Genomic DNA, 26,806 nt, shown 5'->3' on the forward strand with positions numbered 1-26,806 from the left:
GGGAAAGCGTTGTCTCTGTAAATCCTTTGTTCAAGAGAGCAGATCAAGGTCGTTTATACAGGAGGTAAACTGGAACAGCAAGTTTTACCTTTTTTAGTTTCAGGAATTCTACTGCTCTTCTTGTGCTCTGTGACAGACTTAGGAGCAGGCCATGGCCCAAACCACAACGCGGGCACAAACCACTCTCTGAGCCGGGCCCTCCCTCCCTGCTTTGCTCTCCCTTATTTTTAGGCTGCTAAAAATGGTGATGGCTTTTATAATTTATTTCAGATAAAAGTATGAAATGTGGCTGGTTACAAACTGATGGTAGGCAGGGAGATTTATTTTTCAGGCTAATTCTTTACCATCTAGGAAGGCGCTTTGACTTCAGCAGGAGCTGGGTTAAGATCTGACCAAGCAAGAAATATTAGAATTGGGATTACATTTATTAATTGGTTTGTTTCCCTGCTTGGACTGCTAGACAACACTTCTGTCTCAGTTATTTCTCTAACAGCAGTGAGGGACAAAGCCAGGATTCAATTAAGTACAAGAATGAAAGGCACAAGAAATGATCGTCAGCGGTGCAGGCTTGTTTCTTTCTGCAGAAGCACACAAAGTGCTCGTTTGTTGTGGGCACATTTGCCAAGCTGAGAAGTTATAGGCAATATTGATCCGGACTCCTGGCTCCGTGGAAGCAGGCGCTGGGTGGAGGCCAAGATGGTTGAAGTCCCAATGCGGCGTCGGTCGGGCTCAATGGGCCGTTCTTCAGGCGAGGAGCCCCTTCTTTTCAGTGTTTGCACCTGTGTGGGTTGCACGCCTCTGCGGGTGAAGCTAACAGGAGGCAGCGTTGTCTGGGGACCAGAGCTGAGACCCGAGGGAAGGGCACTCGGCCCCAGTTTCGAGCTCTCCTGCTGGGATGGCAGGTGGTCCCTGGGAAATCCTCCTCAGCCCAGGTTTACGCGCTGTGGGATGGGGATAACGTGATGCGCGGCACGTTTGAAGTGGCTGGGGGGCTCCAGATGAAAGCTGAAAAGTCAACAAGTCCTGAGTTTTATTATGAATTTTCATAAATCCTTTTTGTCCTGACTGTCGACAGATATTAGCTTTTCATATCTCTTCATGAATGTGTAAACCGGGAACTGAGACCTTCTTTCTCCAACCAGGAGGTGACTTAATCCGAATTGATTTGATTTTTATTTTTTCAGGTAAGCCCTACGAGATTCCACAGTGATTGCTCAGAGGTGACCTCAGACAGCCAGGAGGAAATACAAGTTCGCGGGCCCTTCTGTGCAGAGCACTTGGGCTCGTTGTGGAAGGGGAAGTCTATGTAATTACAGTTTTTTGCTGTTTGAAGAAGGCCATATTTTCTTCCTGCTGGGAAGAGTTCGATGTCAGATCTGGCATTTCTCTTTCACCAAACATGTTGAAAAATGTGAATTTGGAATCTCTTCTCTTTTATAAACAATATAATTCATATAATAACATTTATGAAGCTTATGGCTATATCCAGTTTACACGGGCTGTAAACGTGGAAGAGTGTGCCAAAGGAGGGCAAAGCACTCTCAGGAATCGATACAAAACAAATGGCCCTGCACAGCCACCCTGTAAGAAAAATGTGGTGGTTGACAAATTCTTTGCTCCCCGCAATGCTCTGGGCTCTCGGCTAACCTCAAGCACGCATCCGTTAGAGCTCCATGTGGAGGGCAGGATTTTGCTCGCGTCGGCATTGTCTGACCTCTCCATTTCTGCTGAATATCTGTGTCACCTACTGATTGCTCTTTCTGTAAAATAATCCTCCTTAAATTATTTAGATGCATATTCTGCCTGCCCCTCGGCTTGTGTTCTAATTCTCGTGAGCGAAATGACCTCAATTAGAAATTCTTGCTTAAACATACAATATCGTGGAGATGGTTTCAGTTTGTCTTGTCCTTTCTTGCTTTTTTTTTCAAGCCCCATTTTGTATTTTTTTGCTCATCTGCAACTCATTAGCTTCTGTCATTACCTTCCCTTAAAACAAAACTTACTAGAAGATAATTATTTAATTTGCAAAAAGGAATTAAAAATGCCATAATTAAGGTTGTAGTTTTCCTTTTTATACCCTTGAGGGGATACTATTTTCTCTAATTATATAATCATACTAAACCAGGCCTCATATAAAGATACATGCATTTTTAATATCAACATTTCTTTTTTTTGCCTTCATTAGAGATGCTTGTAATTTATGATGGTAAAAGCGAGATTGGTATTAGGGCTATTCATTTTTAACTTGGAGCCTTTTATTGTTGCTCAGGGTACTGTACTAATCAAGGTGTACAGTGCTCTTCGCCACTCTATTTTAGTATCATTTCCAAATACATTTTACACATTATTCTTATGTCAAAATCGGTATTAAAATGGCTCCAAAAGTAGTTGTTTCCTAACAGCTGGAGACAGGACTGCAGCTTACCAATTCTTGTAAAGAAAATCAAATTTCACTCCAGCATCCACCTGCCTACAGTCTTTTCAAGTTTCTTACAAATTATCTGGCACTTAACTCTGAAATTAAATTCTGAGTCTCACCAAACAATTTATCAAGCTTTTATTTTTTCAATTCATCTATAGTAAGCTTCTGGTGCTTTTCCAGTTGTTCTTTGCTACCCCTGAGAAAATCAGGGCTGAACTCTGTAGTCTAGTACTGAACTCTGACATTAACGTGAACCGAGACTTGACAGGCCAGGCTTTTCAAGGTAGCCCCTGGCCGTGCCACCCATGTGGTTTTGAGTTTATTTGACAGAAGAATCTGGCTGAATTTTTACCTCGTCTTTCCTAAAGCCAGTTATTTTGCAGAGAAACCCACATCTGTCTGATAAAATTTGCTTTTCAAAAAACTCTCCTGACTCATGATTAATAAATAATTCTCTCAGAATGTACAGTTTGTGGTCCAGCTCTTTGGTCCCTAATCTCCAATATTAACTGTAGGTTAACTCATACTTGCCTGGCATTATTTATCTGTATCCTACACAAGAGGCTCTTTTGCATTTTCATTAATATCTGTAACCTCCCGTTTGTGCTCATTAGTACTCACACATCCTCTGCAGGCTTATTGTTAATATGTTTTCTTAACAAATTCAAAGGCAAAGAAAACATTTAGTGCCGCTGTCACTTTTTTCTTCCAAGAGCTCTATTTATTGACCCATTATTTTTCTGCAGTTTTCATTCCTCCAGTATATTGATGGCATTTCCTGTTCTTAAATATTTATGTGCTTTCTTCTTGGTTTCTTTTTTCCCCATTTGCTCTTCATGTCCTACAGTTACTTTTGTTTCTGCTCATATGTTCCTGGGATTACTGCACTGCTTTGTTCTGTACCCACGGTTACACCGTGGCTTCTTTACTGGAATACCTTAAGTATGGCCAAATTGCACCCCGATAGAATTTGTTGGGTTTGGCAGATGAAAATCAAACAAACCATATCCAACATTGGTTTAATATGCCGTGAGATTGCAAAATTATTCTTCCATTTACTTCAAATATTTACTGATGTCAGAAGATACCTTTCTTCTTCCTTCTCCCTTTTCCCCCCTCTTTTCCCCCAGAAGACCAGAGCCTTGTATATTTTATCTATCCTAAATCACTGCATGCTGAGGCCCTGGACAATGTCATCGGCAGCATCACTCACATCCAATTCGAGTGACTCTCTCGCTCATAATTCCAAATACACCTACGGCACTTGTGTTTAAGGGGGCTTGATGAACACAGAGGGCTGCTGCCTTCCATTCAAGCCACCAGCAAAATGAAGAAGAGGCAACAGGACCTGAAACAGAGCTGCTTGTCTCTGAGAAAGACAAACAAAGCATTTTCTGATATCTGGAAGTTGTTCAGATTAAAGGTTTTTTATTTGTTTGTTTGTTTATTTTTCTCTGCATCGTGTGGCATCTCAGCAAAAATCTTAAAAATGTATAATTTAGTGTGAAGAAGGGGTTGGTTAAAGAAATCTATTGTGGTAAAATTCAGTAAAATAATAAAAAAAGAATTATTTGCAGAAAAAAAAAAAGCTAGAAAAGAACTGTATTTCAAGCTCAGTGAAATGAACATGACTTTGCTCTGTTTTGAAAAACTACGTCTCTGGATTTCCATCACTTCTAGAAGTATTCAGCAAGAGTGCTGATGGGAAGAAGAGATTTGTCATGGAAAAGTATGCTCTACAGCCAAAATAAGGGTAGGCTTTCTCACTCAGAGCGTCCCAGAGAGATGTTTGAGACAATACGAGCCCAGCTGCCTGCAGCCTGTTGGATGTGACAGTTGGAGAGGTACCTGGCAGGTTTCTTATCAGGGCAAATTTATTATGCAGATAAGTGTAGAGATACTAGAGCTGGTGCCTGGGTACACACGTGTTCGGTACCTTGGTATTGCCACTGCTGGGTACTACGTCCTGTAATTTTGAAATCTCCCACTGGCAACAGCATTTTCCATCAGCTTTGACCAAATGTGTGAGAGCAGAAGAGACAACCTAGAGCAGGCTACTTACTCCCAGTGTCAGTTTTGGAGTATTTACTGTATTTTGTCATTTTTATTAGTGACAGCATTTTGAGAATCTCACTGTGGAATGGAGCCCTGCTATATTAGGTGCTGTGCAAGGACAAAACAAAAAGATGTTCCTTGCCCTGAGTACTTCACTATGTGTGTTTGTGAGAGAGAGAGACAAAAACCCAACTGGAGAGCAGAAGGAGATAAGGGAATAACAATCATCAGAGCAATAGTGAAGCTTTGGGGTTATGGGGTAGGGGAGAAGGTCCCTGCAGTAGTAGCCTTACAAAAGGATGAGGAAAGGGTTGCTGTAGTCAAGTCAAAGCTGCAGAAATGGATGTTGAATCAACAGAGATGTGAGAAGATGAGGAACCAGATAAGATTCTCCCTGGGTGATCGTATCACATCCTGTAAAATAAAAGATGCAAAATGAATCTCCAAGCTGGTTATATCAGAGGTGACTCCTCCTGGGTACACCTAACACCCATGGACGAGCTGAACAAGGGATGCAATTAACAAGGGACTACAGCAATTAAACAAGGGACTTGTTAGGACATTTGGACAGAGTGGAGGACAGAAGAGGTAGATAAAAATACATTTTTTTTTGGCCATGTCGGGGTTGAACAGACATCCAAAAAGAAATGTCTGAAAGACTGGCCATGATTTTAGTCCGGACAGAAGGAGACTGAACTGCAATAGCTGGTAGATCTGGGAATGATGAGGAATGCAAATTCTGCTTGCAAATGAAACCACCCAGAGACAGAATGGGATGGTGAAAGAGCAGGAACCAAGGACAGAGCCTTGAAGCCCCAAAGGCTGAAGAAAGGCCAAAGAAGACCTCCCAGTTGAAGGGGTGGGAAAATCACATGCAGAGGAGACAAGAAGAGTGTGGTTGCCTGTGTTGAGAGTGATGGAGAGGCCAGGATAAAGAAGGAGGAGGAGTGTGGAGTCTTGTAAGCTGATTTAGAATGGATCATTACTGCCTATAAAGCCCTTGCTCACCCTAGTCCCTAGTGATATCTGAACACCAAAATGTGTAATGTCCATGTCCTCAGTTTCTGTGTGTAAAGCAGAAAAGGCTATTGACAGCCTGGTGGAATAAGCAGACATCTGCAGGGAAAGCAGCATCCCTGATGGAGAGCTGTGGCTGTGCAGGGAGGAGGAAAAGGAGGGAGGAGAAGCGAGTTATTCCCAGCTGCCCGGTGCTGGAAAAAGAGAGCAGTGGGAAGCGCTCCACAAGCTGAGAGCAGTGGCAGTAATTGAAGGTGGAAGTGGTGGGAGACCAGGCTGAGGCTGTCAAAAGCATGCGGAACAAGAAACATGAGGAAAACAACTGAGAAGCCAGTAATATCATTGGCAAGGGAAGTGCTGAAGTCCAGCAAGAGATCAAGAACATCAGGACGAGGAGGAAGATGAAACAAGGAAAATAAGAGATAAGGGGCAGGATCATGCCAACACAACCCCACACACGTGTGGACAACAGCCCCCAGTTCCTGTGCAGTGACCAAAAATATCAACTTGCTGTCTTCTCCAAGGAGGCTGTGCAAAGCTGCTCCTGGAAAAAAAAAATGTCCAGGGACAGAAGGCACATGGCTGATGTGCAGCCAAAGGCTTGGTTCTGCTGTGACTTTCTCCCTCTGTCCATTAACTGCTTCTGCCCCAAAGTACACACATGAAACAGTCCATTTTCTAGCCTTTTTTTTTTTTTTTTTTTTTTTTTTTTTTTTACCTTACCCTACACTTTCCACTGATTGCTAGTGACACAGGCCTGATGGCATTTATACCCAGTTATGTTTCTCTTCTCTCCTTCCTCAAATTTGTATTTACACTGCTGCTTTGTGGTGTGTGAGATGGGGAGAGCCTTTATATAATATATGTCAGGCGATCTTTATTAAAAAAGAGGCAGAAAAACGGAGAAGTGAATGATTTGGTAGAGCAACTCAATAAGCCAAAACATATTTTACAAAAAAAAAAAAAAGAAGCATCAGCAGTCATGTAGTATAATATCATACACTGAGCAGGATTCATGGCTGTGCATAAGTTAGTGCAGTACCTTGACAGATAAAAAGATAAATGAAATCTTCCGTCTCTGCTCACAGAAAAAAATGGTTCTCACAGATGCCCTTGTATCTCCAGTCATTGCCAAACTCCCATTTTCCTTCTTCATGAACTCAAAAGCTGGGGATGAAAAGGCTTAGAGAAATTTTGCCAACCTCTAGCTCCGTATTTTCTGGCATTGACATTTAATTATCTCTGTGGGCATGTGGCAGGCAAGTCTGTTGCTGAAATTTTTTTATATACAGAGGATGAAATTTCTCATGGTGATTAGGAGGTGGTACCTGAGCTGGGCTGAGGAGGTTCAATGGCTTTTAAAATGATTACCTGTGTATCGGCTAAAACCTATAAGGTGCTTTAGTGAGGGAATAAGAGAGTTTAGCTCCCAGTGGCAGTTAAATGTCTAATGCCCCAGCCCTGTGTCACTTTACGTGTGCACTGAACTTAACCTGCGTGTGCTGCTGGAGGGGACTGGGAAGCCACAGAGCCGTGTGTTGGCTCCATGGAGGTGTCTGAGGCCCCATGAGATGCCCTCAGACAGCGTGCCCAGGGCTGGGCACCCAGGAACTGCTCCAGCTGCCTGCTCCGTGCTTTTGTCCTGGGAGCTGCAGTGCCAGGAAGGACCTGGTCCCCAGGTCACCTTGGGAGTCTTGGGGGGAGGCATTTATCCCCTGGGGAGGGCAGAGGTTTGGGATGCTCATGGGTGCACAGGATGTCTAGGCCAGGTGGTGGCTGGGACTGAGCTGACCAAGAGGTTCAGGCTTTTCTCTGTCTCTGCTTTCCACTTCGATAACACAGGGAACAAGGATGGAGAGGGACGAAAAATGAACTTAACACCTGTTGCTCGCCCCTAGGCAGGACCCCGCTGCAGCATAACCAGCTGCTGTGCCTGCAGCTTTGCTTCTTCTGTTTTCCTGCACTGCTCCTTAGCCGAGGTGCCCTGAGTTGTTTAAGCACTGTCCTTCACAGCTGCCTGTTAGCAGCTTTATGGACTAGCAATTGGTTTTCCTCTGCATTTCAGGAGCAGCCCTCCTCGATCACCGTCCTTCTGCTTCCCCTGTCCCTCATGGAACAAACCAGAGCTGAATATTTTCAAACCACTCCCCTACCTCAGAGGGAAGCAGAGACGTACACGGCTCCTTACAATAAGCAGAGAGTGTAAAAACACTTAGCAAGCTCTTGCCTAGACAAATACAAAGCAGCGAGCCCAAACTTTCCAGCTGGGTGGGTGGTGCTGTTACTCTGGTGTCAGGGTGGGCTGGGTGCCAGAACTGTTTCTGCTCTACCTGACTGAGCCCCTGCCCGCACACCGTGCAGCCTCTTGCCATAAATCCCCTCACCGCTCCCCAGTTATCACACAAACAGAAGTGTTTTGCACTGTGTGCTGCCCGGGGAAGGTGCCCAGTCCCCAGCCCCAGCTGTCTGTAGGACCACAGTGGGGAAATACGGGTCAGGTCTAGCATACGATGAGGCTTGACAGGCCTCATGGCTCACTGGGTGCCTTCAGCCATGGGCTGAGTGCGCTGTTCACGATGCTCTTGCCATTCCTAGGGTGCCCCAGGAGGTGGCCATCACCAGGACAACCTGGTGGGCCTGGTTCCCATCTTCTTCTTCCTGGAAAGGGAGGGAAGGGAAAAGGCAGCAGGAGCAGGCTGTGGGCTGGGTGAATAGTCCTGGAGGCCTGTGTCTGGTCTATATATGAGCTGTCAGTATAGTGCGCGAGATGTGTATGCCTCAGGAGCTCCCCGGGTGACACACAAAGGTCAAAGTAAGAGCAATGCAGAGTAATAAAAGTGGAAAAGACCCACAGCGATGGCTGTCCTGTGTGAATGCCGCCTGGTGAGCCACTTGGAGGAAGACTTTGATGGTGGATTTTGTACCAAAAGGAACCAAGGGGAGCTTTGGGAGGGGATATAGGAAAGGAAGAAAGGTGGTGCATAAGGTCCTGGCCTGGAGAGGAGAAGGAAAGGTTAAAATGCCACGCAAGGAAGCTATTCATTATACTGGCTTATGTGGTGGCCTGGGGAAGGATTATTGTTGCTCTGTGGGGATGGGGCTGAGGTGACAGTAACAGCCCAGCTACTGTGTGGCCCAGTATGAAATAGTAAGTTGTCCATAGATTTTAATCGCTCTGGGAAACATCTGGCTAGGATTAGTGTGCCCATGGCCAGAGCAGCTCCATTAGCCATCCCTTCGGGGAGGGAGAACCAGCGGGATGGCCATGGTTGGCATGCAGGGAGAGGCAGGGATAATGACTAGAGCAAATAACTCAAAGCAGGGGCCTCCCTCAGGACCGCCAAGAAGCACTCTGTAGGACCTCCCTGCTCTGCATGGACCACAGTGGCAGGCCATGGGGACTCTCCTCCTGCCTACAGCATTGCAGCATCCCCCACCAGCAACACGGCCCCACAATACACAAGCAGAGGGGAGGGCAGGGGGGCGGTGTGCCCCACACCATCCTACCCCATCCCACATGTCCATCATCAGAGGCTGATGCCTTTGGTCTATCAGCACAAGCGTCTCAAAGTCTTGCTCCCCTCATGGATTTATTCATCTAAATGGGTCTCCAGGGGAAGGGCAACACAAGCATCAGCTGCAGGTTGGTTGACCCCAGCTTGGTCTGAGCAGTACTTGAATTTTCAGGGTGCTCGGTGAGAGCATACTGTGGTAGCCAGTAAATGGTTTCCATATGCTATTCATGTTCTTATTGTTCTTCTGACAGGTGATACCTTTTTTCCACTGAAATGGTATCCCCTCATTGGCAAGCTGTGGGTCGGCGAGGGGGAGATGTGGTCTGTTCCAGTTAATTCTGTAACTGCGATCTCACTGCTGACAGAAAGCATTTGGGAAGCTTCTTAAGCAACCCTTAATGATTTTACATTGTGTACACCTAGTGGAGCACTCAGCCTTTCCAGCTCTGCTGGTGCGTTAACATGTCATGTAATGAAACTATTCAGCCGAGATTAGAGGAAAGCTGGAGGAGCAGACAGTGGGGAATTGGTTAGATGGTTGGCTGTGTCTTCCTGACACTTATATTACCAGGGTCACAGAAACAGGCAGAGTGGAGCATGAAATGACTACATTACTGTTAATATATTAAACAAAACAAATTGATATTAAGCAGTCTAAAAGAAAGAGTACATGTCTCCAAAAGCCAGCTGTTGCAGCACCGCCCTCATGTACATAGACAGCAGTTTTTTGCCCCAGGCTCCCAAAGCACACCTTGGTCTGAACACTGCAGCTCTCAGTTTGCAGATGGGGGTCAGGATGGCAAGATTCACTTGTCCATTGCCTGTCCACAATCTGAGAGCAATACCAGGCTTTGGGCAGGGTTTTTGCGTGCTGGTTGTATGCTGTACCTCATCGGCCACACTGCTGCGCTTGCTAAAATGAGCAACAAATTACCTACTTAAAAAACACTCCCCTACCCAATGATGTCCTTTCATTTAAGACAAGGATTAACATTTCTGCACAGCAGCCCTCAAAAATGCCTATAGCTCACTAAATTGCAGTTGAATTAGATGGCAATTTCTGTTCCCCAACAGAAGCCTCCCCCATGCCTGATTATTAATAGTTTTCAAATGCTGAAGTTAAGTCAACAAAATTGCAATTGTTTTTCCCATAATCTGCCAGCCAAGGGAGGGAGTAGTTATGCAGATATTGGTTGCAGCACTTGAGAAAATGTTTGTTTGTGGTTTTTAACACAGGACTGCAAATTTCCAGCAGAGCCCTCCTGGGTTATTTCACAGTCCTATGCATCGGGATTTCAGCGGCGGTGGAGGAGGAGGACAACCATCTGCAACCCCCATAAGCACCAGGCGGCTTTCAATCCCGTGAGTCACTCCCAGTAGGTTCAGGGGACTGTGTTTGTAAGAACCACTAAAAATTCACATGGGTTTCAATGTTTTCCCTGGAAAGTCTTTTAGGGAAAATTATTTAGAGAACGGAGAGCTTTCTCAGTGCTGTGAACAGAAGAAATTATCTTTCTTTTGTTCATTCATTCCCTTTCTTCCTGCCTGCCTTCCCAACCCTCCTTTACTTCCTTTCCCTTCTTTCACTGTCTTCTTCAATACAAATAATTGAAAATCTGTCATTTTGGAATTCATTTGTCCCTTCAGAAGGCACTGAAGGCACTATTTCCAGAACAGCCCAGCCTGCTCTTTCAATCCATAATTCATCATCCTAAATTGTTGTTCATTCGCAGCAACCCTGAACAAAATGTTACAGACGCAGCATAAAGAGAAGAAATCAAGCAAATGGAAAAGGGACAAAAGGAATAGCAGCAAACCACAAGGGTATCTGCAAAGAGAAATAATTTAATCCAAAAGGCTCCTCAGCTCCAATGGAGGTGTTCACTTGCCTGTTTTACATCCCAATGTTGCCGTTTACATTTCCAGGTAATGAACAAGCACAAAATTAAACTCCTCATTTCAGCTCTGGGTATCTACTGTGGCAGAAGAAGTCCTTCATAACACTTTAAGCCATGACTTGATGGGTGGAAACACATGGGGACAAGACTGAGAAAGACAATAGAGAGGGAGTTTTATGGATTGCAACCTCTAATCTGTCTTTAAATTTAGGCACACTGAGCTCTGGAAGCTGTGATCCGGCATCAGCTCCTCTCCATACTCTGCGAAGTGCCACCAGCTCCAGCATCAGGAGCAGCGGGCTTCAGCAGAGACATTAGAGAAGACAGGTAGAAAGCTAGTCAGGCAAGAAAGGATCCTGAGAGCTGGAATAATTGCATTAATAACTATAAGTCTGACTGCCTGTTCCCGCTCCCTTTGACGTCAGTAGGGAATTTTACTGTGACCTTCAGGGGAAATAGGATCAGGCTCATTTTTGGGATAAGCACATCAAAACCTGGTACAAAATGCTTGTACACGATTGCACTGGGACTTGAATCTTGTTTTTTTCCTGATGTTTCCATGCCAGGATGTCTAAGAGATTAGATTAAAATAAAAGATTTTAAGGTCCCCCGACAAGAGAAATAAAATGGAGAAAGCCATGGAGTTAGTAAATACAGTTATTATCCATTCATCCCACTTATCCCCTTAGGCGTGTGGCATTTCGATTAGTGTTGTGCTTTATATACACTGGTTTAAGTTAGTCTTGATGCTTCAAATACTGCCAGCAAAAAATAAAATAAAAATAAAAAATTGTAAGCACACTGGAAGCCTTTTAAAATCTTGCTCAGCTGTGAGAAAGAGGGGTTAAGTCCTTGATCCAACAAGGTGCTTAAACATATGCCCCTATTTTAAGCACGTGAGTGGGCCCATTGATTTATACTTAAGACTCCTGGGCCCCTGGCTGGGCAGTGCAGCGATGCACGTGCTTGGCTTTCCGCTGGCGTAGTCCTGTGACTTTCCTAAGGAAACTCATGTGCTTGGTGGGGCCAGGGCCAAAGGGGGATTCTCCAGGAGGCGGATGGCGCTGCAGCAGGGCCAGGTCTGGAACAAAAAAAGATTCCCAGGTCTGTGTCTCTGGCTCAGTCACCACCTCTCTCTCGGCTGTTTAACTCTGTTCAACTATTTGTAGCTTTGGGATAAGCCATAACAGCGAGAGAATTCCTCAGAAAACAAAACAAAACAAAACAAAAAACCAGCTTTCATTCAACATTTTGGCACTTGTAGCTCTGGCCTTCACCAGACATGGAAAAGAGAAGATGTAGCCAAAAAGTTTAGAGTCTTAAAGGAAAAGATACTATAAACGTGGTTTTAATCAGGGAGAGGAGTTTTGAGAAGCAGAGAGGAAACAACAATTTGGGTCTAATTCTGTTCCTTCTGGCAAAATAGCCTCCCCCTGCATGAGATCACTAGTGTGGCTTTCCTCCAAGCTGATAACAGAAGTGCCTGCCTTGTACGCCTCGCTCACATGCTCAGATAAACCCTCAGCCAGATTTGGGGCTAGGAGGGATCTTCCCCTCAGGTCAGAGGGGCTGGTTCAGTTTCCCCCTCCTCTGTGGGGTGAAGCCTGATCTGCTCCTCCAGAGTACTTGGCATACTCTGGCAGGGGCCTCAGGTGGGAGCAGCTTTCAGGCTTTTACTCAAGGCTGAAGCTCATAATGGAGCTTTGGGAAGTGTTGCAGGGCTGGGTGGGCCATCCTGCATCTGGCATCTGGCTGGGCATTGCCTGTGATGCCAGGGGCCTGAGCTCAGCAGCCCCAAGATGGTCCCTTCCCACCTCGGATCTGTAAAATCTAACTGGCCTAGATCTTATTGGTGTGGAGAAAGGCCTGTTACAGGCAGTAGCTGCTGGGGTGTTTGTGGGTAAATATTATCACAGGCAGGGGAAAAGGTGGATACAGAGCATGTGGTCTGTTGATTCATTTTGACAACTGAAATATCTTCAGACTTGCTGCTAATGCATGAAGCAACCTCTACTTTAAAAGCAAAAACAAGTCTTGGCACAGGGCATGGTGCTAAGTCCTTGGTGGGAGCTGAGCAGTACCGGCACTTTGAGCAAACCGTGCAGGGAAATACCTGCTAGCTGCAGAGGGAGGCAGGGATGCTGGGGATGGAGGACGACGGGGCTGTCTGCAATCCTGTCTCCTTGGGCCTTGCCCAAGCCTCTGCAGTTTGTTTATACAATAGTAATCCCGAGCACTTCACGTGACAGATCCCTGGTGATTCATTTCAGGGGAGTTACGCTGATTTACACTGCTTGAGGCCTTGGCCTATATTTTCCAAAGGATCCTCCAACATTTCCTGATGAAAAATACCAGAGTGGTCTAATCAGCAGAGGGCTGAGTTACCGCGGTCCGCGGGCTTGGATGTGCAGAGCTCTTCTTCCCCCAGCCTCCCCTGGGAAGCCCCAGGCACAAACCAACTTAGTAGGGGTGCAGGATGAGGCCTGGAGGCATCGGGGTGCCAGGACCTTATCTGCTGGGTTTCACCCCGACCTGTGATACTCCTTCTTTCAAAAGTTGTGGTGCACCCTGCGGTGGGCACTGGATTTAGATGTCTCGATGTTGATTATCTCCTCCAGTCCCAAACAGCACCCCAGCGGCAGTCCCCTCCTTTTGCCTTAATGAGGCAGAAATGAGCCAACAGTGCATTAGAGCCTGCAAAATTCTACTCCCCGAAGAAAGATGAAATAGCAGTTGGGCTTTGACTTATTCTGCACGTTCCTGCTGCTGTAAAGCTCGGAAGCGGGGAACTGCCCTTGCTGGTGCCTGCCAGGGGGAACCATTTGGCAGGAGGTGGGAAGAAGAAGAGGCATGACTGGAGAGGGAAAGAGAGGCCCTCTGCACTGCTGAACCCATTTCTGCTTATAAGCAGCTCCTGCAAGCTCCATCTCCCCAAGGCTCCTGCTTCCAGCTGTGGCCATCATGCGTACCCCCCTCACCACCCTCCAGCTCCTTGTCCAGAGCTTCCCCATGGGGCACTGTGCCCCTTTGAGGTGGGCCAGCACAAGGGTAGGCAGCAACAGAGGTTTGCTATCCATCAGGGAGAAATTTAGTCCTTCTGTGTCTATGGAACAACAGAGAAAGGGTGCAGGAGGAGAGAAGGGCTGAGGAAAGGACAGAATACAATCTAAACCAGATTGTTCGTCAGTATTTTGAAATCTCTCTAAACCATATTATTAATAACTTGACAAGGCTCAATCACTTTCTTTTTTCCTGTCTTTCTGTTACAGGATTGCAAAACTTTTCCAAAGAGACTTATTTATTTCCTGTTACTAAAAGTAGCAGAAGTGATTTATAAGCACACTGGGGAAGAGGGGGGCATCTGAAGAGAAAAAACAGCCATCCTCTCCTCCACCTGTAGCTGAACTTCCTCCCTCCTCTGCACTCTCCTGCTGGGGCTCAGGCACACGAGGGGCTGTTGTGGCTTCTGCAGGTGCCACAGTAACTCGATAGCATGTCTGGGTTCACAAAGAGCCCAGCTTTGCCTTATTCGAGGCAAAATGTCCCCCTTTTTGCTTCAATAGCTGGGAAAAGCTGAGGTGCTGAGTTAGGAACGCAACCTGCCTACACGCAGTGAGATTTGAACGGAGCTTTGCTGCTCTGCTACAAATTTGTGTTGTAGGCTTTCACCTGGAATTCATTTTAATGATTACATCATGCAAGCTCTGGCGAAAAGGAGTTGATAACAGAAACATTGGCTTCACTTTAGCTAGAGCGATGAGAGGGCAATATTGCTGGCTGTGATGATTTCATTTTCTTGGGAAATCTGAAAGTCTTCCCTGGGAGAGGCAGCAGCCGAGGGGACCCAGGCCTCAACCAGGCACTCAAGTCAAGAGCAGCACATTCCTAAAGCTGAAGCTCACTCAAAACCAGCCTATTTCTCATTTCACCTTTTGGTCTAATCCAGACGGGGTTTTACCAGCAGACCTGAGGAGACCTGGTGTTAGCTCCTGCCAAACACGACCAGGGGCATGATTCTGCAGCCATGTCCCTGTGGTGGGAGAAGGTTCAGACCCAACAGAAGAGGAGTTCCTGAAGGGAAATGAGTGCCTGGGGAAGGGTTTTGTCAGCCTGCAATAGAAATTAACAGCAGACATTGCACCTGATGATGGTAGGAGGATTTTCTATCTGAGGTTGGCAAGGGTATGTTAACGAGTATCATCTGAATTAGGTAACGATGTCCTTCCGTGTAGGGTTGCCTAACTCTCTTGCTGTGCTTTCAAGCTGAACATATGTTTTCAATTATTAACATGATTAATGGGAATGAGGTGACTTGAATCCCAATGAACTCTATCCTACCATTGCATGCAAAGTCCACAATATGGTAATGTTTATGCAGTGTGGAAGTGCACTATTTGCTCCACTGAGAGGGCTCTTCAGAGGTACAGGTGCCTAACCCTCAGCAAATTTAGAGATCCACCATTAAAGCTACTTGCTGTATAAGTTCCTGGGCAGCTCTTTGGACCATGACCTGCTCATGAGAACCCATGTCCCGATGGCTCCTGCTTCTGCCTCTCCAGGAGAGGGCATGGAAATTGCCATACAGGAGCCAGTTCATACAGTACTGTCCTTGTCTGGTCTGGGTTTTGGTCAGGAACCCCAGAAGAGCTGGAAGACGCGAAACCATCTTCCTCCCATCATCATCTGGGACAGACTCCAGGATTCATAAGTCTCCAGTTCAGCTGAGACTCTCCCACTGTTTCATGGGGACTCTAAACCTACCTGTCCCTTCTTGGCAGGCAAGTTTTAATAAGGTGTTTATTATTTTTGTTACCTTCTATACCTTTGGGAAGGGAATAAGTAAGGTTCAGGATGTGGAACAAGAAAAATAAACTTGAAAATTCTTGTATTGTTTAATTCCTCTCCAGCTGCCAAATCCAGAATTCATCCATATACTTGGACCAGTTTTTCCTCCATCAGTTAAGTATTGGTCTAATTCCTTCTGACATAAATACATATGTCACTCACACAAAATCTGAAATTCTCTCTCTGGAAGTGAGTCATTCAGCCCCTCACAAACAGAAAAAAAATGTTGGGTAGAAGCACGGTTGTACAGGATAAATGTATTTGCTGAAGGTCCAAGCCAGAAATGAACGGATGAACACCCTCCTTCAGATCAACAGAAACAAAGCTGTGCCATGAGCGCTGGAACTGCTGAAGACAGCCAGTCCCATCACCTTGGGTCTGGTGGCTGAATGAATGTTCTCATTTAAACTTTCCTAGCATTGCTAGACTTTTAAGTTTGCTGTCTCTTGCAGACTCTGTGGGTTAAGATGAGGATAAGTTCATATTACATCCTTTACGTCAGCATGATACAAATAGGGACTTTCTCCTCTGTCTGCATGCCTATTTTCATGGATTCAGTAAGAAATAAGTTAGCTCCAGGTGTGGCTGAAGCTGCTAAAAAGGTTTGGGACTACAAGGAGAGCAAGCATGCAGAAAGAGATGATCTCATAAATCATTATTTCAATGGGAAATGTGACTAAAAATTGCTATACAGTGCAAGTGCAGATGGCTTTTTTGCAGTACCAGCAGTGTGCATGTGTATATGCAGATATACAGTATCAGTTAGCATTGAGAAGCTGCATGACTAAATCTCCTTTTCAGTTTTGAAATATTCTCTCTCTATATGTACGTATGGGTATATACACATACATATAAATGACATATCTTCCTGACTGTCTCTATGCACGTGTGTGTATATGCATGCATTTTTCTGTCAAAGCACTACATACATATTTAGGCAGTGTACAGCATTGTTAGAATAGGCTGGTATGTGATTACTTGTCCTACTGCACTTCAGACACAGGCTTGTGCTTCTCTGATTTACCAAATCAAACAAGTAGGCTGCATATTAGGACTCATAAATTCAACCACTGAAAAGAGGAAGTTGTGCGTATTATTGCATGTATGCGATAGGTGATTTGCAGTCATACAAATTTTGCACACATTCAGGCAGCAGACAGCTGCATAATGCAAAAGCAGTAAAACCATCCTGGCTAAGGACATAATGGCCACAATGATTACCACAATCTCAGTACCCACATGCTAAGGGACAAAGTCACCTGTACATTTTACCTCTTTCTGTGAGTAATTTTACTGTTAGCAAGCGCAAAAAATCATGTTAGACGAATGATCTGAGAGTGCTTGCGGGTGGAATTTCCATGTGTGACTGTAGCTGGGATCTGTACAAATAAAAACTTGCCTGCTAATAACCCGCGAGTTCCCAGACCATAAAATACTTATAATTGAATCTGAACTCACTGCTGTTTTGCTTGGGCGAGCAGACGTGAAGGGGTCTGGAGCGACACCAGTGAAGTGATGGCGCGTTGGCAGAAAGCATGGAATGGACTCACTGCCGCCGTTCCTCGGGTGTGCGATCACAAAAAGGTTGCTGTCAAACAGTACCAATTTTTGGTAATTACCAAGGATGGTGATTCCATTACCCATCCTCTGAGACATCCAGTTTTGCTGAGGAAGGGATTCTTGAAACAGAACCTATATTTAGGGTGAGTCGGAGTCTGAAGGGATTCCCGCTTTCTGAAGCTGCCGTTACGTGGTGCAATGCATTGGCGGGGGGCACCGCTCTCGAGCTGCCAGCATGGGTAGAGGAGCAAGAGCCAGAGCCCCCTCCTCAGCTGAGCAGAGCCTTCAGCTGACAGCAGTACCCTACCTGGCCACACGTTCTTCTGCCCACAAACTTGACAGCTGCAGTGAATTTTAGCAGTCAGATATTGTTTAACAAGCAAGGTTTACTGTTTTTTTTTTTTTTTTTTTTTATTATTATTATTTTATTTTATTATTTTTATTTTTTCCCTGCTTCTTGCAGGTTTCAGGTTGTAAACAGTACTTAAACCTTCCCATTTGAATGTTTTAGATCCACTTTTATACCTGGGTGGCAGACCCTCAGCTTGGTAAGGAGCACTTTGATGAATCCCCATGCATACATAACATGAAAAGGCACTAAAAAGGCCTCAAAATCACTTCTGAAAGAACTGTGCAGATTTGTGTAAAATATAGAGGTATACTGATAGTAAAGTAAAACTGACAATCTTGTGTTTGTGTTTTGAGATGGAATGATGGTGATAACACAGCATTTGTTACTGCTGCACTGCTATTTATATGGGTCAAAGTCAGCCAGTTCAGACAGAAGAAAGCACTGTGGAGTGTTGGAGATAGTGGTACAAAAATGATAGTTTTGCTCTTGGAAACTGCATGTTTAGAACATTGCAGCAGGGGACCGGTCTCATATTTTTTAAGTACATTTAAATTAAATGTTTGCTTGAGAGGTCCATTTGAATACTGCCCCCAAAAGCCAGTAGCTGCTCATCACAGCCAGAGTGGGGAAGTGTTTGGTACCTATCTTCATAGCCCCCAGCGGTGTGTGCTACAAGCCTCTGATGCACGGTGGGGAAGAGTGGGTGCAGATTTGATGAGGTGCAGTTCTTCCAGAAGTAGTAAATTTTGCTCGGAAAATCATGGAACCTGTGGAAGAGAGCCAAGCTGTTCCTGAATTTCAGTCAAATTTGTCAAATCAAAGATTTCAAAATAGCTTGTGTTCGTGGTTTTAAAGTTGAATGTTTTGCTTGGGGAAGCCTGTGGAAAACTTCTTTATTATTATTTCTATTAAAGGATGGCATAATTTGAGATGGAAACAAGCTGTTTTATTTCAAGTCAAACAAAATATTTCAGGAAAATGCATTACAGGGTCTGATATTTGTTTCACAAAACCTCTATTTCATTCTTGCTCACTTTGGTTCGACCCCACATTGTACACCACGCTGAAAAGCCACGTGCTGCAAGCCCTGGACCCAACTTTCTTCCAGCTCCATGTTTCCCATCCCAGTCCTTCTGGGTTGGTGGGATGTGTCCTGACACAGGTGGGACTCACCTCTGATGGGTGGGTGCTGTCAGACAGCTGCTCTGCTGGTGCACAGGCTTTTTGGATAGAGGTGGTGGTCTTCATCTAGAAGATCCCTTGTCCAGATGTAGCCCAGAAGCTGTTGTCACCTGGTGGAAGCTTGCTTTCTGAGATCCACATCGTCTGGCCATCCAGGCAGTGGCTTTTATGTGAGCAGGGTGGGCAGGTCAGAAACCATTTTAAGGAAACCTGCACTGTAAGCAGCAGGGGGTAAACATTCCTCTCTGAGGAGAGATGCAAGGCAAGACCTAATAACAAGTGCTTTTGCAGCAGATGGCTTTTGTACTTTCTTTTTGCTCTGTTGCATACAGAATAAATTTCTCTAAATCATTCATGAAAATCTCACTTCGTCCTCTGCGAGTCTCACTTCGTTTGTGAAGTGCAGTCAACTGTTCTGAGTAAATATTTATTAGACACTAATACACGGTTCAGTATCTCCTAAGTGTTCTTCCGAAGAATATAACGGTGCTACTCGTGCACAGGCCTGGCCTATGCACAAATGTCTGATCATTTCTAATCCTCTTCATTTCTCTATTCCTTCATTACAGGTTTTCTTCTGGCACTTGATGATATGCCTTAAACCTGATTTAAATGTATTTGATTCAGAGACGTTTGCCCATGTGATTCCTGTCTGGATGTAGTATTAATAACAGCTACACAGAATTTCATTATCACAGCAGCAGGGATGATACGATCTCGTGGTTTTATCCTACTCCCAGATGAATTCTGTGGGAAACCTCCCTTGTCTCTGGTAGGAGCAAGCCTGAGTCCGCGACAATCACAAGTCATCGGGATCGCCCTTTGAGGCTTGTGTTGAGGGGCTCGGGTGCCTGGCTGAGCCCGCAGGGATGTCTTGTACTTTGTGTCACCCCGGTCACAGCTGGAGGCCAGAGGCCGAGCCATGGGGATGGCCGGGTACTTGCTCCAACGCAGCAATGCTTCTGCTTCCGTAAGGGAGGGCAGTGGCCCTGAGCGCCTGCCTGAAGTGTCTGAATTCAAACAGCCGAGATGTCTTTCGGCAGTGAGTAGCTCCCAGTCCCAGGTACTGATTTGCGATGTGAGATACACTTAATACCAGAGCGAAACAGCTGGCGTTCACCTGCTCATCCATAGCCCCGAGTCATTTATCTATCACCCATTGAACAGCATTTTATTACTGCAGCTTTTTCTTTTGTGCCTTACACTCACGTTCAAAAGAAAAGTTCCGATCCACAGAAAAATCTCCCTTGTCAGTATCCTGTGACTAGAAATACCTTGCTTTACTGCAGCATTTCTGAACAGCAGGAGAATAAAGGACAATTTCTGAGACTGATGTTGTTCCACCAAGGCTTTTGTGCCTTTTGCGCTCATCCAGCCTTTTTATTTTCCCCCAGTCCTCTCTCACAAATAACAAGTGATACACTGTAGGCAAGTCTGGCAGGTCATCATGATGCGAAGGTTGGACTGTATGTTAAGGGAAGAATTCAGATGTCTTTAATGCTTTGCTCATTATCCCCAGAACACCACCAGTTTGGTTCATGGACCTGCACTATAATCTGCCTGGTAACTTATTTGACCTATCACGGTCTCAGGTTATTGTTTTTATTGCTCTGGAATATTTGCTTAAAAGTAATAGTTGCCTTACTATAAGCTTGCAATGGAAGTGTATTTTGCTGTGCTGAAGGCAATGACCTGTATCTATGGGAATTCCATACACAAGTTGTTTCCTTGTATCTTTTTGGTTATGCTTCAAATTTTGTTATCGTTATTTATTTATTGAGCATTGCCAATGCACTCAGTTTTGCACTCTGCGAAGGAAAAGCATACAGTGCCTGACTCTCAGCCAAGTTAAACTGTCGTGTTGTGCTCTGGTGAGTCTGAGTTTCACTCCCTTATCTTCAGGGTTTACCATCAAAGGGTTTCACACGGGTGTATTAAGTACCAACCTCTTCTTTGTTTCATTTGCTAGCTCTACATTCAAACACCTTAGGGGATCTGGCCTTGCTGAGAAACTGGGACTTAAATCAGCACCAGTGGGAACTCCAGTACCTCATTCCTAAACCACACCGACCTGCTTTCCCTTTTATTTTCTCTCATTTTTTATCCCTCTTCTTGCACGCTGTATCTTATCAGAAGCAAACGCCACAAGGCTTCTCTTATTCCTTTGAACACAAAAACAAACTTCTCATGGACATGAATAGCACATGATCAGGGCTTTTGGTAATGAGAGCTGTTATCCAAAAAAAGTTAGCCTTCATTACCCTCTTCCTTCTCACACCCCTCAACATCGCTCACCAAGGGGCTGTTAAAGGTCCCAGTCTGCCTGGGGGAAGATGATTGCTGCGTGAGCTCTGCAAGGGGCGTCCACAAGGCTGTGCTGCAGGGTACCGAGCAGACCTTGCAGTCCGTATTACACCCTGCATGGCTGTAGTCCTACTGCTGTTAAAACTGAGCTGGCTTAAACCTAGGTGTCACATCAGCTGCATCTGGACTCATCCCAGCTCCAGGGGCGTGAGTCAAATCTGGGAGCTGATAGGAAACGTGATGGCTTCTGTGAGCACATCAGCCAAAAGCAGTTAATGTACAAGCTGTGGAAACACATCTCTGGGTGTAGTAAGAAAACTAAGGGGAAGAAAGGATAGAATTAGAGAATAGGGCTGGAAAAGAAGGAATGGGGAAGAGACTGAGGAAAAAAAAAAAAAAAAAGATTTTTACTGGGAGGTCATTTTACTTAGGTGAAGCTGGGAGGGGAATTTGGGGAATGGGAAAGAAACTATGAAAATGACGAGCTGTGAAAGGAAGATATTGAAGGAGGTTAAAAATGTTAATAACAACACGTTGAATTTATGGGATTGGAAAAATCAGCTGTGAATGGAAGTAAAAAGCATGTAGAGCCAGACTTTGTTGTTGTTATCCACAACATCTTGCTGTCTGGGTAAGCCAATGAACCCCGGGGGGGTGCTCTGCAGAGCAAAGGGCTGCTTGAGAGGAGAGAGCAGAACTGGGCAGGAAGGTGAGGCAGGTGAAGGATTGGATGGCTGAGAAAGTGCAACAGAAGAGACAACTCCATGTTCCTGTAGGGAGGCTGATGCCAGGATGCTGTGGAAAGAAATTTTGATTTTTTGCTCTCTGCAACATGCTGAGAGGCAGGAGACTGGGCAGGTCTGGGGGTGGCTGAATGGTCTGCACCGGAGTCATCAGAGGTTTTCTTGAGCTTTTCCCTGGTAGCTTAAGACTCACCTGTATGCACTGTGCAGTGACTTCTGATGCTGCTCACTGATGTCTCTGAAGCCCAACAGCTCATAATGAGCAAATTAGAGTTCCACCAGGCACCTTCTGTTTTTCTGACTTAAAGTATTTTATTTTTTTTTTAAAACTAAAAAAGCTTTCTGAAAATGTAGGCAATTACACTTATTTATTTATTTATTTGCCCAGGAAAAAGAATTACTGTGGGAAAACTTCTATGTTTCTCTTTACTACCTCTTCACACAGGTTTGGCTGTCTGTCATAGCCTGGGGAGGATATTCTCCAACCATAACAAATGCACTGCAGGAGATGCAGGGAAGGTCTCCAGTCTATTTACTTGCACCGGTCGCACTCCTGAGGTTGCCATCCAGCTTTATGCTCTGTGCTAATTGCATTGCTGGGGTTCCGGGGGCTGTGAACAAAATCATTTGTAAGAGCCACTGTGAAACAGGGCAAATCAGCCTGCATGGTGCTCCTTCCTCCTGCAGCTAAACTGTTTCTCATAATTTAAAGTTATCTCGCACACAGTGATACTGCACCACAGTCTGCAGCACACAGCAGAGACCCAGAAAACCATCGCTCAAGCTACCTGCCGCTAAGACAGGGAACAGGTATGGGGATGGTGGTATCTTCATTTCCTTGCTGCACAGGATCCCCCATGTTCTCGTGCATTGTGGAGGAAGAAGCCTGGTCCTTTTCTCCAGGTCCCTGCCTTGTACCTGTTACAGGTTTGTAGTGCAGTGGGAGAGGGGGAATTTGTTTGAGGGGGTGCTGGGTTTTCAGGCTCTGGCAGACACACCTGTTTTACAAAACTCCTTGCCCAGCAGCTTACAGGGGATGAAGTGGAATAATGCTGTGAAATCCTCACTTCTTGGGTCTGGCAGGCAGGGCTGCAGGACTCGCAGCAGCTGAGGGCTCACACAGTACCTGCACAGCAGCCCATGGGTCAGGCTGGGGGCTGCAGCATCCCAGCTGCTTGGGCTCTGCCTTTAGTGGGTAGAGACTGGAGCCTGAGAGTCTTCTTAGGCACTGAGATGTATCCATGCCACATAGCTGTGAGTATGTGCAGTGTGCTGGGGAAAGAAGGGGAAATGCAACTCCCACACACAACACTCACCACTGGGAAACCTATGTATGAAAACAGGGAGCAGAGTTAGGTGATGAGAGTGCTCCCGACTTGTCCAAAAGAGCATGGTCCTGAATTCATAACTGCTGAAGTATTGAAGAGACAGAAAATCACCTGCAGCTAAGCTTTAGTTGTGTGCAGCTGAAAATAAAAAGGAGTGGATGGATAAGATTAAGCAAGTTGAGACGCTGGATGAAACCACTGAGCCTATGTCTGTGCTTCAAGTGGGATCAAATATACCTGTAGTACTGCCAGATTTACTCCTAAAATCCTCCACTAGCAGAGAGTTCCCAGTCCCCATAAGGATTAGGGGCCAGCACTGGATTTTTGGCCAATATCTAACTTAAATCTGCCATTATACAGGGTCTAGTTAATTCTTTCTTGAAAAATGTTCAAAGGGAATAAGTGGTCATTGTCCTTTCTTGGACAATCTTTCACTTACTGGTGAACTATTATCAAATCCCCTTTCAGAGCTTCTAGAGGGACCATCCTAATTATCTGAGCTGTTTCTGATAGGTCACATTCTCTAAATCTCTTATATTCTTGTTGTTCCTTTTTAAAGCCACCCAGAACTAGATGCAGTTCTCCAGCTGGGTGAAGACCAGTGCCTTGCAGAGCCGAATAAATCCCTGTTGCATATGGTGCTCATGTAACAATACATCTCCGTATGATATTTGCCTTTCAGGAGAATTGCCTGCTTTGCTTGTATTTGCTTTAAGTCCTACTGTAGCTCTCACATCCCTTTTTTGCAGTCCTTTCCCCTTTTCTGTGATTTTGCATTTTATGTTTGATCTTTCATTTTTTTTTAATGTAGTGCTTTGTACACGTTGTTACTAAATTCTGTCTTCCTAGTTTGGGAATATTTCTCTAATGTCTTGAGATCATTTTGAATTCTGATCCCATCTTCTGAAGTACTTACATCCACTCCCACCTTGATGTCATTCGCAAATTTTATAAGTGCACTCTCCACTCCATCATCTCTGAGGATGGCAAGAAGGTACCAAGCCAGGTAATAAAACATTCTTTTTTTTTTAAACCCTGTAAAGATAAATAGTGAGTTAAGCTTTGATAAAGAAGACTTTGGGGTGAAAAAGGTGTAAGTATATCTTAGCTCTATGACTTCTAATCCCTACTTGTGTGGATAGTTCACACATACTACATAGAGGAGTAAAGATTGGAAAAACGTAATCATAATTTTTGTGAGGGGCTTTCTTCCCCTACCAGACTAACTGCAAATGAAAATGGATGCTGGTAAACAGACGTATGAAAGGAGCCATATTGTACAGCACAAGATACTACTAGAAAGAAGTTTAGTATTCAGGGAATATACAGCACTAAAATACTTGTCAGTGTTGCAGTATTTTGACAAGTAAGTGGGACACATCTGAAACCTTATCTTTGCCCTCCATTGCCTGGTGCAAAGAACTGGCACAGTGACAGAATTCATCTCGCTCAGAAGTCAAGATGTTACAAGAGCCATCTCTAGAAAAAAAAAAAAGGAAAAAAAAAAAAAAAAGCAATACTTCTGTAAGTCTTACAGCCCTGGGTTGGCAATTGCGGCATCTGTACTTTTGACAAGTCTAGGAGATGTTGTCTGAACTCAGAAATGCACAGTTTGTGAACTTGCTCTCTGGGGAAATGTCAAGAAGCACTGAATGAAGAGGATACTTTCATTAGCCTTTGGGATGTTGCCCAAACCGTCGTCAACTTTGCCACTGCTCAGTTGATTTTCCCATCTGTGTAATCAGTTGACAAAACAAATCTTTTTGCTTCCAGAAGGTGCTCATCCTGCCTTTACCTGATGCTTTTTTTCCTATGTAGGGTTGTTTTCATGCCTGGAGATCCAATGGGAACAATGAGATGAAAATACAGTAAATTTCAATTGCATCTGTTTATTTTATTTTTATTTTTATTTTTGTTGTTGTTGTTTTGTTTTTTGGTTTTGGCTGGTTGATTGGTTTCAGCAAATGTAGTGTTTCTGAATGGTGCCAAATCAGCAGCCTCTGTACTGCTGTCTTTCTGGACAGCAGATCCAGGACCAGTGCAGGCTTTACAAAGGCTCTCAGTAGGATTGAGAGCAGTGCACTGCTTCACGTGAAGTCTCTGCAGCAACCGACAGAGATTAGATGAGAAGGGGTGACTGGTTACACACTGGAAAGAGGCTTTGGCCCAGATGACTTGTCTGTTCAGGCTTGTCTCAGTTCTAGGTAATGTTGCTCTCCAGGAGGAATTCAGAATAAAAGCAGAGCTCCGGTAGGGTTTCCTACACTGAAGAGGTCCCTCTCTGAAGAATTTATTTTTTTGGAATCAATACAAGGTCTGGAAGGAGAAACTCCTGTATCTGGTGAATCTCTATGCAGACCTCTCGTGTGTGTAGATGCGAGCCCTTTGGTTTTTCATTTCTTTGGCTGTCAGAAGCACACGGACTCTTCTCAGATGTGTATCAGCTATTACCTCAAGTTCCCACCAGGAACCTGCTTCCTAGGCCAGGGCAGCGGGCTGTGGGAGTCTCAGAATCACAGAATCTCAGAGGATTTGAGATTGGCAGGGACCTCTGGAGTCTACCTGGTCCAACCCCTGCTCCAGCGGGGACACCCAGGGAAGGCTGCCCAGGGCCACATCCAGGTGGCTTTTGGAGATCTCCCAGGAGGAGACCCCACAGTCTCTCCAGGCAGCCTGTGCCAGGGCTCTGTCACCAACACAGTACAGAGCCCTTTCAGGATTTCTCCTGCACTCCATTTTGAACGTTTCTTTTCTTTTCTTTTCTTTTCTTTTCTTTTCTTTTCTTTTCTTTTCTGTGCAGCAGAGCTGTACAATTTTTCAAGAACTGAAAGAATGGCATGTGCAGACTGACCCTGATAAGTATGTGAGATCTGAATCTGTTCGTGTCTTTCAGATGGAAACTCCCCATCTTTCCTCTCTCTCTCTTCATGAGCGATGATGTGAGCTTGTGGCTGATCAAATCCAGCAGCTGAAGTACCAGTGGGATCCTGAACGTATTTGGGGTCCCATCAAATTCTTTGATACAGCTGTACAACAACACAGTATTTTAGTGAGTAGAATTAAAAACCAGCTCTCATGGGTGTATTGGGCCTGCCGATGTTTTCTTGGCTTTTAGAGCAGAAAATCTAACTAAAATAATAATTGTAAGAACTGCCTCATTTTTTCCTGTTTATTATTGTTACTCAAGCACATGGTATGCCTGAAGGTTGGCTAGCCAAGAAAGGAGTGTAGACAAACTAAGAGCAAGCAAACATTATGGAGAGCCAGCATAGAGCATCATGATCCAACCCAGGAAAACTCCAGCTGCTGGGTTAATTATTGTTATTTAGTCACATGCCAGAAAGCATGTGATTAATTGCAGCAAGAAAACGCACTGCCCTTCGTTGACTTTAAAAGGACTCTGCTTGCCAGGAAGAAAGACAAAATTTGTGAAGTTAATAAGCTGAAACAGAAACAAGGAAGCGGGAGATAAAAACTGACAGTGGTTCTGCAGCAGGTGAGGCTTCCCATTGCATCCAGCCCCTGCCAAGATCTTTTCAGAGAGCAGGAAAACCATGACACCCAAGCACGGAGGATGTTGCTTTT

The 26,806-nt window shown here is 44.9% G+C and overlaps 2 long non-coding RNA genes across 3 annotated transcripts; both read left to right on the forward strand.

Annotated features, from left to right (window-relative positions):
* The first annotated feature begins 10,252 nt into the window (after window positions 1-10,252).
* Window positions 10,253-11,660, forward strand: LOC118164926. Its single transcript, XR_004749749.1, has 3 exons — window positions 10,253-10,371; window positions 10,743-10,935; window positions 11,119-11,660. It is a non-coding gene; the product is annotated as an uncharacterized LOC118164926 (long non-coding RNA).
* Window positions 11,661-15,144: 3,484 nt separating this feature from the next.
* LOC118165361 lies at window positions 15,145-20,389 on the forward strand. 2 transcript variants are annotated; one of them, XR_004750013.1, is made up of 2 exons: window positions 15,145-15,700; window positions 19,416-20,389. It is a non-coding gene; the product is annotated as an uncharacterized LOC118165361 (long non-coding RNA). The 2 variants fall into 2 exon arrangements; XR_004750014.1 differs by lacking the exon at window positions 19,416-20,389 and adding an exon at window positions 15,815-17,199.
* Window positions 20,390-26,806: the final 6,417 nt, after the last annotated feature.

Source organism: Oxyura jamaicensis, chromosome 3 (genome assembly GCF_011077185.1).
Source record: "Oxyura jamaicensis isolate SHBP4307 breed ruddy duck chromosome 3, BPBGC_Ojam_1.0, whole genome shotgun sequence".
Lineage (NCBI taxonomy): Eukaryota > Metazoa > Chordata > Aves > Anseriformes > Anatidae > Oxyura > Oxyura jamaicensis.